This window comes from Bidens hawaiensis, unplaced genomic scaffold (assembly GCF_021521415.1).
Source record: "Bidens hawaiensis isolate Kalapana, Puna unplaced genomic scaffold, B.hawaiensis_p1.1 tig00010461_1, whole genome shotgun sequence".
NCBI lineage: Eukaryota > Viridiplantae > Streptophyta > Magnoliopsida > Asterales > Asteraceae > Bidens > Bidens hawaiensis.
This window is the reverse complement of record NW_027491796.1, coordinates 309,466-317,500: the sequence shown is the minus strand read 5'-3', so window position 1 is coordinate 317,500 and position 8,035 is coordinate 309,466.

Sequence of the window (8,035 nt, the reverse complement as noted above, 5' to 3'; positions counted from 1 at the left end):
TTCACTTTACTTAAGATTAAAGAAAGAGAGGGGCCGGGCGGGCAGTAAAGGCTCATTTAGTAGACAGCGAGCGAGCAGCAAGCACCTACTCCTATCAAAATGAAAAGAAGCTGAACTTGAATTGAAGAAGCGAGCCCTATCAGAGAAAGGAAAGCCGTTGCGCGTTAGCGCATCCGTTTTCTTGCTCGTTAGCACCCTTCCTTCAGCTGTCTTCGCCTTATCTATTCATCTCTTTTTTAAAATGGATATTTAGGGATCTCTCTTGTTCATAGATCTTGAAACCAGATCTATCCCCGGAAGAACCAACACTTAAAGGGTGTAAGCAACGGAAGGTTCTCACCCTGTCCCCGACATTGTTCTCCGACGATGTCCCCTGGGCGAAAGGGGACACCATTCTCTTTCTTTCTTCAATCGTTCCGATCAGGACAAGTGGGTTGGTTCGTTTCGTCCTCCTATCTACGCAATTCTCTGTCTTCGTTCGGGATCATGTTGGGCGAAAGTTGTAGAGGAGCGGCTGTGAAAGGGCTCTTCCCCCCTTTCCATTGAAGTAGAGAGGGCTTCCTTCTCCGCCATTCCGGCCTATTATAGGGATTTTACCGATGCTGAAGGTAGCTTGCTTACCAAGCCACCCACTTGAGAAGTTGGTCGCTAGAAAGAAGCGACGAGGAAGCGAAGCTGTCTACGAAGCTTTGCTTCTCCCCCTGTAGTCGTAATACTCGGCTCGTCGCTACTTTGATTCAAAAGGTAACCGATGGTTCCTGACTTTCTCTGGTTTTCGCAACCGTAACCCTTTTTCCGATTACATAAACTTTTTCTTTTTCATGGCGATACGCTCTAAAAAAAGTGAAGGATAAGCAACCCTTCTAGAAGAAGCGGTAGCTTCCCGCCTCCTTCATTCCTACTGCCTCCTTCGGTGAGAAGTTCCCTTCCTTAAAATGAAAAGAAAAAAAGAAAAAAAGAAAAAAAGAAAAAAATGCCTGATTGGTCTGCTTAGCAAACGTACAAAGTGGACCGCTGTTTGGCTGACCCCCTTCTTCCCATTCGGGTTGGGTTGACCCAGAAGTACAGTAAGAAGGAATGGAACCGCTTGAGAGTCGTCTGAAGTTCACACTTGGGTAAAGACGACTGACTTTGGAAACGGAACACGAACCAATTTAAGCTATCCCGGCTTCTTATTGAGCGTAGCGAAATCAAGGTTTATGAGAAAGTCAGCGAAGTTTCTATGATGTTCTACCTTTGCGCAGTCTCGCTCCACAGTGACAGCGGAAGGCTCCGCACCTGAGCCTCGTTAGACTCAGCAGAAGTGTAAGGTGTAAGTGAAGAGAATAGAAGAGATGAAGTCCGCCCCTTAGCCTAGTCTATATCCACAGCTGATGCAACTCCGTCTCACTACTACTTAATTAATTCATTAATGGCTAAACTTATTCATAACCTGAGCTTTCCTTAACCAGTTGACCTTACTTCGTAACCTTAGCCTCTCTTTCTTTATAGTTCGACTAAGTGACTTCGTAACCGAAACCTACTTTTTTTCTTACTGTAGCATAGGCCTTCGCCACTTCAAACGGGCCCTTCGCCCCTCTTTTTTTTCTTAGAAAGAGCGGGGCCTTACTTATTCAGGGGGTGGGGGAACCCGTAAGAAGGGGGGACGAACCGCCGAATTGACATCTGAAATCGCCAACATGAACACAAACGAAATCTTTAATTTCGTATAGAAAGAAAACGAACCACTTCTATTCTCGGAGCCCACGGAGCGGTATATGAAGAATGGCTTTTTGGTCCCTTTCGTCCAGTGGTTAGGACATCGTCTTTTCATGTCAAAGACACGGGTTCGATTCCCGTAAGGGATAGGTACTCATTCCCGGCCGCTTTCAGTTAGTGTTCATTGCTGAGTGATCGCTCGCTATATGGCTGGAAAAGGTGGTCCGGAAGCTTCCTCTCTCCCAGCAAGCAAGATGAGATCACCACTTCTCTCGGACTTCCTTTACTTCGTAACCTTAGCTTTAGATGTCCTTTCATAGATTCTCGAACCTCTGACAGACATAATATCCATATGCGTTCTTTCTCTCCTCCCCTCAGCCATAGAGTCATCTTTCCCCCTTTTTCACTATCTCGCCCAGCAAATCTGCCAGGAGCAAGAGCATATCCAAGTCCCCTATTCAGTTGAATCAGATCTAGTAGCGCTCACTGCTGAAGCGAAAGAAAGGAGCAAGATACGGCCAAAAAGCCGGAAATTCTCGCGCAGGAACAAGCGTAGGCCTGTAGCGCGCCCTTCAACCAGGAAGAAGTGCTTTTCTTGGCGAAGCGAGGAAGCACAGTTGCGCGCCTCTCCATAGCCCCTCTATACTCTAGAGGTATTAGTACCAAGCTGGAAGCTTGCTGTGTAATTTCATAAAGAAAGGTGTGTGAACCTCAGCGAGTCCGGGTTTCATTTCAAACTAGCCTCCTGGACTGAACCTACCTTCTTAATAGGCTATAACTATCAATAAAGTAGGAATGGCAGAGAAGGAGATGCGCTTTCTTGAGTTACAGACAAGGAACTCCATTCTGTTGACTCTACCAGATAGAATAGAACTCGTCTTTTTTCATAGTCTAGTCAAAAGAAGAGTTTGATCCTGGCTCAGAAGGAACGCTAGCTATATGCTTAACACATGCAAGTCGAACGGGGAGTTGGGCAGAAGGAAAAGAGGCTCCTAGTGTTTATGAGAATCATATATAAGATCTCGTCTAAAGGCAGGGGTGAGCTTTCTCACTATACAATGTAAAAAAGGACCAACAACGATGAAGGAGGAGTAGGAGCTAGCTTTCATTGAAGTAGGGGCGGAATCAAAGCGAATCAATTCTGAGTTCATGCCACGACGATCTATATGGAAGGGAAGTTTGATGCATTCCTGTTGAGAATGAAGAAGAAGAGATATCTTCTTTTGAACAGGAAAATTGGGTCACATCTTCTTCTATTTTGCTTTGCCGGAATTCTTTGATTGCTCCGTACGAATTTACAATGGAATCCTGTTCGTTGTAAGATCACTGAAGGAGGTCATCAATTTGGAAAGTTTTCTTCTACACGGAAACGAAGATCTTCGAGAACTAATATTGGACCGGGAATCAAAAAGGGAAAAAAGTAAAGTCTAAGCGCATATGGCACGAAAAGAAGCACACTGGGCGGGCGTGCTTCGACCGTTTCTCCGGGGCACAGTTGGATGTAGATATCATGAACGCGAGGTGCAGGATACCAGGCCGAGAAAGCCGGGCAACCACTCCCCTATGTGCCAATCGCTAGTGCAGCCAGGGCCCCGGCGCCCAGCTCCGCTGGAGAGGCCTCGCCTGATCTGAGAAGTGCTAATTCGGTTCGGATAGACTTCATTCAAGAACGCCGCCGCCCCTGGAATCAATAAGAAAACAAGTGCTAAGTTTCAGATCAGTGAATAAACCGAAACGAAAGAAGAGACCTTTCTCGCTCGGCGCCTAAAGCGCACTATGCTCCGCTTCAACAAATGAGAGTTTTCGGTGGAACCGGTGAACCACGCGAGCCGCGTGGGACAGAGGGCTCGTAGTACCTGCTACCGCAGCTATGCGGTGGAAGGGAAGGAGCCTAAACTGACCTTTTTTCTTTGAAAAAGAAAAAAAGCAGTACAAGGAGATTAGACTCTCGGATGAGACTAAGTAGCTACCGACCGTTCCGACGCGCCCTTGACCTATCTTGATTAAGACCGAAACCTATCTAATCGAAAGTGGGGTCTAGTTTAAGCTGTCAAAGAAATGGCCTGGAAAGAATAACCACTAGTAGGGATATAGACGGAGTCTCGCTCAGTAAAGAGAGTTATTCGTAGAACAGGAGAAGAGCCTTGACTTTCTATTATATTAGTCCAGCACGCTAGCTGCAATCTTTCTAAAGCAAGAAGGGAAGGGAGAAAGTTTACTTTGAGAAAGAAAGGCCTTCTCTTCTATTTCGATTCTAATCGGTGCGTTATCGCTTTGATTTCTCGTTAGCTAGGCTTCAATAAGGACGTTTAGGCTTTACTAATATAAGATAGAAAAGAAAGGTTTCATCAGGGTGCGAAGGTTTGGAACCTTATACAAACAAAGAGCGTTTTCTTTCAAATGACAACTGCCTCTTCCTGCTGCGAGGCCTTGCACGAAACCAAACCCCCCCCCCCCCCCGCTCAAGTACCAGTTGCTTCGCAGGTAGGCCCACTTAGGTTAGAGGGGCATTGTCCCTCAGTTCTTACCAACCCCCGGTGTGTAATCGACATGTTGTTAGCTTCAACTCGTTCAAATAAGAATCTACAATTACCTCTGCTGTCAATTTCTTATTCATTCAGGGCGCTCGGCCGGTGCTCCTTTCTCAAACCAGAACAACTCTGATAGGGAAGATAAGGGAGGATCACCTGAGCGAACTGACCGAAGGGACTTGACTTATCCAAACCGAACGATAGCGGCTTAAAGCTAAGAGCAGCGTCGCTGCTTGATCGGCGGGGAGGAGCATCTCAAAGTATGGGGCAAAGGATCAAAGGCTTTTACTTTGTCACCCGGGATCCACCACAGGTTGAGTTTGAGAGCCGTGTGATGGGTGACTATCCAGCACGGTTCGGAGAGCACTTTTAGTCTGCGCTGGTGAATGGAAGCCCCCCTATCAAGCAAGAAAGAAGCGGCTCTTCCCACGGCGGAGTCCGCATTGACTCTATTTATTATTATGGTAAATTAGTGTATCAAGATGTCAATCTTAGATCTTATTTCGGTTCGATACGTCCACCTACTAGACTCACCTTTGGCTTTCGTCTCGGTAGGTGTATTATTCTACATTTTCCCAAAAGAACATTCATTCATTTCTTTCTTCCCCGTCGACCACGACGACAGAAACGACGCGAAAAGCCAGACCCGGAAAGGGGAAGGGCCAGTGGCGGGCATTTGGTAAAGTCGGGCCGATCGGGTGTCTTCATTCAAGCGACGGTACAGAAGAAGAACGAAATGAAGTGGGAGGCCGGGGGCAGGGAAAAGAGTCGAGTCGATCAGGCTCGACGACCGGGAGAAGCAAAAGTTATATGTGTGACAAATAAGGTTATTCAAGTACATACCGCGACCCTAGATAAATGATAATATATATCCATGATACTAAAAAAATATTCGTACACATAAAATGTCATACCTTTTGATCAATTAATATATATGATGTCATTTGAGACCATTCGCTCATGTTTATAAAAAAAACATGATTATTCAAAAAAAAATTACCTAAACTTTGATGATATAATCATCCTTAGAGTATTTAGAATCTGAAATTGATTAATTATGATAAATTATTTGTTGTTATTAATATACTACATATGACAAATTTTAATTAATTTTATATATTAAAATTAACAATTGTATAATCAAGAAACATATAAAACACAAAATTTAAATATAACAAAATGATTTGTTTCATTGCATATGAGTGAAAAATGACAAAGAAATAATAACCTTAAAGTCATGTTCAATTAACAGTAACTTAAAAAAAATTGTATATAGCTTTATTATTTTGAATATAAACTTTAATAGATACTTTAATTATATATTACCCAACATGTAATACTAACATAACCTCAAATCGTTGTATTTGTATAAAAATAAAATTACTAAGTTAATATAATATTAAAATGATGTAAATAACTGATGAAAACAATATTCTAGGTTTCCATATCCTAAATGATTTTTGGAAAGCGAAAATAGTATAAAAAAGTATAAAAATTTTGAAACATATTTTTTTGGTTTAAAAATTTGAATGCTTTTAATTATTTTTTTGAACGGCCAACTAAGTAACGCCGAGTACCCCGTACGCGGCCCCCATTGGCTAAAGGTAGCCCGAGCCGGCCACTACTCCGGACGGACGGAGTCCCTAGCAGTTCACCTGTTGAGGGATTCACCAGATAAAACTCGACCCCCACACCCGCCAAACGGCACGACAGCGAGGAGCCGGTAAAACCGGGTGAGATCAGGACTCGAACCCTGGCAAGCCAGGGTCATCCCTCATATCTCCCATATAAGTTGGTGGTAGTGAGGTTTGATCCCTCTACCTCTCACTTGTAAAGTGAGTGCTCTACCATTGAGCCACAACCAACTTATTGAATGTTTTTAATTAAGTAATTTGTCTTATAAGACATATTAAATTAAATATATTTGAATGTATAAAAACTGTAAAAATCAAATCATAAAATATATGTTTCTGGAACATTTCTGTCTGAGTTATGAAAGAAAAATATTGAAAACTAAATTGATCTTCTTGTTGCTAACCATTTATACTACACCAAGATATATATAATATGTATTCTTCATGTTTGCAATATTTATATAAAATGTTTGAATAAATTAAGAAAATACACATTTTCTTGAGTTCAAATACATATGAGAAAAATTTAAATATAAATTTGTAACTAATCTTATGTAAAAAGAATTATGCACGACTGCTCCAATCCCAGTTTAAAAACAAGTTATAGTTTACTATGATTTTAATTACCTATGATTTTAAAATTTATTTTAATAGATCTGCAACTTCAATTTTGATATTTTCTTGTTTTCTTATCTTTCACCATTAATATTAATGAATGAATTGAATATAATTTACATTTAACAAAAATAAACTTGAATTCATATATTGAAATAACTTAAAATATAAGGATTATATATTGAAATGTTGTAAAAAGGGTGAAGAGGACTATGAGAGTGACAAGTGGCAAAAATAGGTAATTCTTTATTAGAATAGATAGATTGCTTATTTGTAATACAGTATCCTTTCGTATACCGTGTCTCGTGATATTTAGTATGTTCTATATTTAGTTTATCTATACAACGAGATCATATGAAAAATGTTACAGATTCTTTCGTGTAGAATTTAATTGGATCGAGCACACACAATAATTACCGGGTTTTGTGACCCAACTCAAGACACGACTCTTTTATGTTTTATTAAGATAAAAACCACACCTTATAATTGCCTTATACCATCTATTTATACTAGGAAAACTATACTAATCCTACTCAAATGTTTCTCTCCTCATAATCTAATTCTAATATTATCTCTCCTAATTAAATCAAATCAGATAACTCTAAACACTAACATATTAATTAATTAAACTAAACTTATACTTAACCCCTTCAACTTTCTTTTAACTCAACTTTCAAGATAGATCAAATTTATCTACTACAAAAATGTCTAAAATATAATGGAACTAGGTCAGAAGTGTAAATATAAACTATTGATGCTAAACTATATATTCGAGACTTGAAGGGGTAAAGAGTGGTTGGCTATAAACTAACAAAGAATCTGGATGACTGGATTCCTACAGCCAGCACAACTTGCATCTTTTTGCTGGGCTTCTCATTCGTATGGGCCGGGTTCTCTTACTTAATTACACCCGAAGGCCGAAGCAACCCACTTTGTTCGGGTTTGGGCCTGGCTTAGCTTAATCAGCCTTATTGTTTTAATTTTTAATCATCATTTTCTAAAAAAAAATATCTAATATAGACGACCCGTGAATTGAATAAAGAATTTAAAGATGAAATTTAAAAATAAATTAAGTAATTATTATTAGAAGATAATTATTAGAGTTAAGAGTTATAGTATAATTTTATTATTTGTTTGAGTATAATTAGAAATTAGAGTTTGAGTAGGAAACGAGTTTAGGCTAATATAAATAGAAGTGTATTTTAATTGTATTTCAATGTGGTTTTCATTCTTAATAATATTGAAAAACTCGTTATAAGTTACCACAAAATTATCAATATTATTCGTATTACTCGATCCGATTAAACTCAACACGATACGACCCGAAAAGCTTATCCTTTAGCCTTATCGAACCAAACGACCCAATTCTAGATCCTTTTTCTTCTATAAAACATAAAAAATTCAGATTCTTTTATTTGTTTTATAGTTTATAGTTTATACACATCACATCCTTTCTGAAAGCACACACACCAAACAATCCAACCCATACCCGACCCAAATAGCCCAAATAGCCCAAATATAAACCCACGGATTCCCCCAAATTCTGCCTACAGACTT